The following is a 5917-nucleotide window of genomic DNA, read 5'->3' on the forward strand; positions in this document are numbered from 1 at the left end:
ACGTGAGCTGAGAGTGCCGGGTAGAGCGACAAGTGAGCAGTAAGTGCCAACCGAGCAACAACGGTGAGTGAAAACGTGAGCTGAGAGTGTCGGGCAGAGCGACAAGTGAATCAAGTGTGATGAGTGTCGAGCAGAGCGGCGAGTGAGGAGTGAGTGCCGACCGAGAGGTCGTTAGGTGTGAGAGCATGCTCACTTATAACTCGCACTGGGACGAAAGTATGGAATCCCGACCGGTAGGTCGTTGGGGGTGAGAGCATGCTCACTTATAACTCGCACTGGGGTGAGAGTCTGGGACACCGACCTGGAAGGTCATTGGACGTGAGAGCATGCTCACTTATAACTTGCACTGGGGCGAGAGTCTGGGACATCGACCCAGAAGGTCGTTGGGTGTAAGAGCATGCTCACTTATAACTCGCACTGGGGCGAGAGTCTGGAGGCGTGAGAGCATGCTCACTTATAACTCGCACTGAGGCGAGAGTCTGAGGCGTGAGAGCATGCTCACTTATAACTCGCGCTAAGGCGAGAGTCTGGAACCCGATCGAGAGGTCGTTGGGCATGAGAGCATGCTCACTTATAACTCACACTGGGGCGAGAGTCTGGAACACCGACCCGGAAGGTCGTTGGGCGTGAGAGCATGCTCACTTATAACTCGCACTAGGGCGAGAGTCTGGAGGCGTGAGAGCATGCTCACTTATAACTCGCACTGAGGTGAGAGTCTGGAACCCTATCGAGAGGTCGTTGGGCGTGAGGGCATGCTCACTTATAACTCGTACTGGGGCGAGAGTCTGGAATCTCTACTGGAAAGTGATCCGAAGGCTTGACCAGTACTTGATCTAGAGACCTGACCAGGAATTGATCTGGAGGTCTGACCAGGAATTGATCTGGAGGTTTGACTAGGAATTGATCTGGAGATCTGACCAGGAATTGATTTGGAGACCTGACCAGGAATTGATATGAAAGTTCGACCGAGCATTGGTCTAGAAGCCCGACCAAGAATTGGTCTGGAAACTCGACCAAAAGATCGTTAGCGATACTCCGATCCGAGACCGATGGTGATACTCTGGTCCGAGACCAGTGGCGATAACTCGACCCCGACCGGGGGAGGATAAGCCTTGAAGTCCATAGAAGCGGAGCTCGTAGCAATATGAGGGAGGAGAGCCTTTATCATACCTGACCTCGGGGTGGTGTTGACCGATTGAGGATCTGTCTCGGTCCCTCAACTCTAAAATACCCGTGAAGTCAGGGAGAGAAATAGTGTCGATCCCATGACTCCTAAATATCCATGGAGTCAGGGAGAGAATAATCTGAGCTCCAACCGTCAAAGGAAGTGAATCCCATAGTCATATAAGGGAGTAGAGCCCATAGCAATAGAAGGAAGCATAGCACCGTGGGTGAAGGGAGCAGAGCCTGTAGACGTAAGAAGATGCAAAACAGGTGGAGAATACAGAGCATATAGTAATAATAGAGTGAAGTACCTATAGTAGTAAGAGAGTACAAAATCCCATGGTGAAGGGTGCAGAGCCTGTAGCAGTAAGAGCATGCAGAGCCTCATGGTGAAGGGTGCAAAGCCTATAACACACCTGATCGGGAGCTGGGCCCCTGGTCCCTGATTGGAGAGTAAGACCCCTAGTCCCTGATTAGAGAGTAAGGCCCCTAGCCTGTAATAAAAAAGTGAGACCCTTAGATCCTGATCGGGAAGTCGTACTGTGAGTCAATGATCGGGGAGCTGTGTCCCTAGTGTAAGAGCGAGGAGCTGTGTCTCTAGTGTATGACCGGGGAGCTGGGCCCCTAGTGTCCGATCAAAAATCGAAGGCCCTAGTCTTTGATCAAGGAACTAGGATCTTACTCTCTTATCAGGGAGCTATAGCAGCTCCTATAACCGTAAAAAGGGAGCAAAGCTTGTACCGTACCTGATCGGGGAGCCGGGCCAACCGACAAAGGGTTTGTCTTAGTCCCTTGACTCTCGAATACCCGTGGAGTTAGGGAAAAACATAATGGAAAAACTAACTTGTCGGCCAGCTGAAGCTAGACTCGATCCCTCAACTCCCGAATACCGATGGAATAAGGGTAGAAGATAATATGTTTGTCAGGATCCTCCGGAACTGTGATAATGGTAGAGAACCTCCCGACGTCGTCCATCTTCACGTCCCAGAACAGGTAGAGAAGATTCCCACAGACGGCGCCAAATTTGATCCTGTTCGGAAGCTGAGCCAGATGGACCTCCGGGTGAGGTGGATGGAATGTTGACCGAGTCGCGATGTCCCGGAAGGGGGGGGGTGTGCTGAGATGGCTCCCGTATTGACCAAGTCTTCAAAAGTCCTCTAGTCAACGCTACCTACAGCCAGCGACTGGATCGCCCCGGTCACTGGTACCCCGAGGCTCAAAGCATATCCGACGAATATATAAATAACAGACTAATAATATAGTAATGAAATAAATGAGGGACGAGTATGGAAAACGTACTCTGGCCCATGGGGGCGCCCTCGGATGGGACGCTGCTCGAGTTGTCGGGACCCGGAAGAGTAGACAGCGCCCGATCAGGATAGAGGACTGGATCTGACGATGTAGAGCCGGACGCGTCACGGAGCCGGATATGACCTCACCATGCAAGCTGAGCTGTGACATCGGCACACAGGCTGGGATGTAACATCGGCACACAAGCCGGGATAAAACATCGGCACGCAGACCGGGGTAAAACATCGGCACGCAGGCCAGGATAGAACCTCGGCACGCAGGCTGGGATAGAACATCGGCACGCAGGCCGGGATAAAACTTCGGCACACAGATCGAGAAATAACATCAACAAGAGGGCTAGAACTACAAAGCACACAGTCCGAAATACAATCACGGCTCGAAGGCCGGACCACAACACATGGGCGGGATCAGCGCATAGGTTGGAACACAGTGCTCAAGCCAGATCGGCGTGAAGGCCGGAATGTAATAACGACATGGATCGGAGGGGCATGTGCTAACGAGGATGGTCTAGAGGACATCGGCAAACGCCGGACACGGTATCACCCGACTGTTGACAGAATCAACCGCTTGTGAGCGGCGTCGACTGTCGGTAAGCGGTATCAACCGCTGAAGGCAATGTTGGTCGGCAATAGCTTGAGGAGGAAAAAGGCGTATGGGCTATCGACGAGTGTGAGCGAGAGGGAGGCGGCGCTGGACAAGGGGGAGAGCGGAAGCGGCGTGAGCAAGACCTCGTTGGCGTGAGCCGGGCAGCAGTGCGGCAGTGTCGACGACCTCAGAAGCGTCAGCCGAGAGAGCGGAGGACGTCGCGACTCTTCCTCCTCTCAGTCTCCCTGGCGACGGAGGAGGAAAAGGAAGAGAGCATATGGGGTCGGCGAGAAGCAGGGAGGAGGTGGCGACCGGCTTCATGGGCATGGGAAGGGAAGGAGGCGGTCAAAGGTGGTCGTCGCTGGCTGTCGTTGCTCACGAGTGGCGGCGAGTTCTTGGCGATGGCGGCGAAGCAAAACCTCCGAAGCTCGAGATGCAGTCTGGTCATGGAAAAGAGAGAGAGAGAGGAAGAGGGGTCGCTGGAGGTCGGCGCCGGCGAGGAGTCTGAGATTGAGGAGGAGGAAATCTCCTCCCTGGTCCCTGTCGGCGGCGGAAGCTCCACACGAACCCAACCCCCTTTTTGCTACAGTGTTCTTTCCCCCTTAAAGCCCTACCTCATTACTTTCCCAAATTGCCCCTCCCTTTTCCCTTAATTCCTCCCTTACCCTAAACCATATCCACATCACAGGTGATGGACCCGTTCAACAATCCATCAAACCATTTTTGCACCGAGCTAGATAGAGTGTTTAGGAACACTCAGTACTTAATAGCATCGTTGTACTGATGCAGGAGGGCAGTGTTCCTAAACTTGCAGAGATGATCTTTCGGGTCCTTGCTACCATCATATTCTCCGATAGCAGGAGGCTTGTAGCCCTTGGGTAACTTTTTCTCGTGTACCCTTGTAGAGAAGGGCATCGGCTCCTCAGGCTCCACCCTAAGCTTCTCCCTGAGGACTATAGTTCTCTTCGAATCCCGGGGCAGGGAGCTTTCTGCCATAGAAGCCTGCGGCTGCTCTTTCTTGTTATAGCTGTCCGGACCCTTGTGATAATAATCGAGTCTCGACTCCTGATAAAAGGCCTGGGGAAACTCCTCAGGCTGTTTTCTTTTGGACCCTTTGTCAAAAACATGAGTCGGATCTTTAGAAAGTGTCAACATCTTGTATGGTCGAGAAGCGGTGGTCTATTTTTCGAAGGTCGCCCACCACTTAGCCTCCTTGAACAATTCGTATTCTCCTGCCGTCATGGTTACATTGATTTTTCCGGTGTTCTCCATCTTCACACTCCAGAACTGGTGAAGAAGTTCCCACAGACGACGCCAAATTGATCCTGTCTGGAATCTGAGTCGGATGAAGGCCGGATGAACTGCCGCTGGCGTTGACGGAGGAGAGACTGTGATGCTGCGGTCGTGCGGGCTTCGGAGAATGGACCCCCACGTGGCCTTGAAGGACTACTGGGCCTAAGCCTGCGATACTATAACTCTACGCACACTCAGACAAGCACACGGAACGTTAGAGATCAAGAACAGGGAAAAAGTCCCCAGAGCAGGCCCTCCGACGTTCAAGTCAGGTACTTTTTCCCTAGAAGAACAGTGTACGAAGGAGGAAGAAAAGTAGAAGACAAGTGTGCGAGTGAGCATACCTGTGCAAGGGAGAGGATGCCCCCTTTTTATATGACAGTGCGTACCTTCTGAAAACTGACCCCAGCCAGAGGGTGTCGGGTGTCAGGACTTTGTCGGGTGGTGGAGGACACGTGACCTTCTCCTATAGACTAGAGGAAGGTTCTATTTTCAAATGACCCCAACCATTGGAATATTCCCTGACATGCAGCAGTTATTCTCTGACAGGTGATTATGATTCTCTGACATGTTGTCATGTAGCACCTTCTATCCCGCCCGGGTGTGATCGAAGTAGCCCGGATGGTTCTGCTAAATGCTGATGAATAGACTGGATGGACGGAAGGGCACGACCAGAGCCCCTTTCTCCCTGCTATCATGATTCAGACCTGACCAAGAATGACAAGTCTATTTATGTGAGCGAGCTTGAGGAAACCCGACCGGTGAAGACAGGTCAGGCTTCGTCTTGATTACTCGTCCTGCTGCAGACCTGGTTTCCTGATCGGCAGAACTTGCCCTGGCTTTACATGTCAGATGGCCCTGGGTGGCCCTACTCCGTATGTTGACTGCCCCATCTCCTTGACTTCTGACTGTCACACCCCATTGACTTCTGACTGTCACGTCCCCTTGACTTTTGACCGCCACCTCTCATTGACTTCTGACTGCCACGTCCCCTTGACTTTTGACTGTCACCTCTCCTTGACTTCTGACTGCCACGCCCCCTTGACTTCTAACGATCGGACCCTACCATTATGCACCGTATTAATGTGCACAGGTGTTAAGTGCATGATGGAGTAAAATCTAGGTCATTAGTTCTTGAAAATCGACCCATGACCATTACATCAAAGATTTCATACACCCACCATTTGTACTACTCTCATAGGGGCTATGCCATTGCTTTAAAGCTTTTATTCTTGTTATCCAATGATTTGTAGAAACAAAAAAAATGATTAACTAGGCTGGGTAACGTAGAGCCTGGGGTGATCGGTCCGGTCCTACAAAAATTTTCCACCAGCCACCAGGATAAATCGGGAAGCGCTCGCAGCGGGCGACCCAAGAGCCCAGCATGCTTTAGTTGCGTGCCCCATTTGAAGGAAAAATTCCTGCAAATTCATCATACTGGGGCTTGAACCGCGGGTACCTAGGTGACAACCTAGATCCCCTACCGTTGCACCATAGCCCCGGGGGCATGATTTGTAGAAACAAAAAAAATGATTAACCAGGCTGAGTAACGTCGAGCCTGGGG

The sequence above is a fragment of the Zingiber officinale genome, chromosome 4B, assembly GCF_018446385.1.
Source record: "Zingiber officinale cultivar Zhangliang chromosome 4B, Zo_v1.1, whole genome shotgun sequence".
Lineage (NCBI taxonomy): Eukaryota > Viridiplantae > Streptophyta > Magnoliopsida > Zingiberales > Zingiberaceae > Zingiber > Zingiber officinale.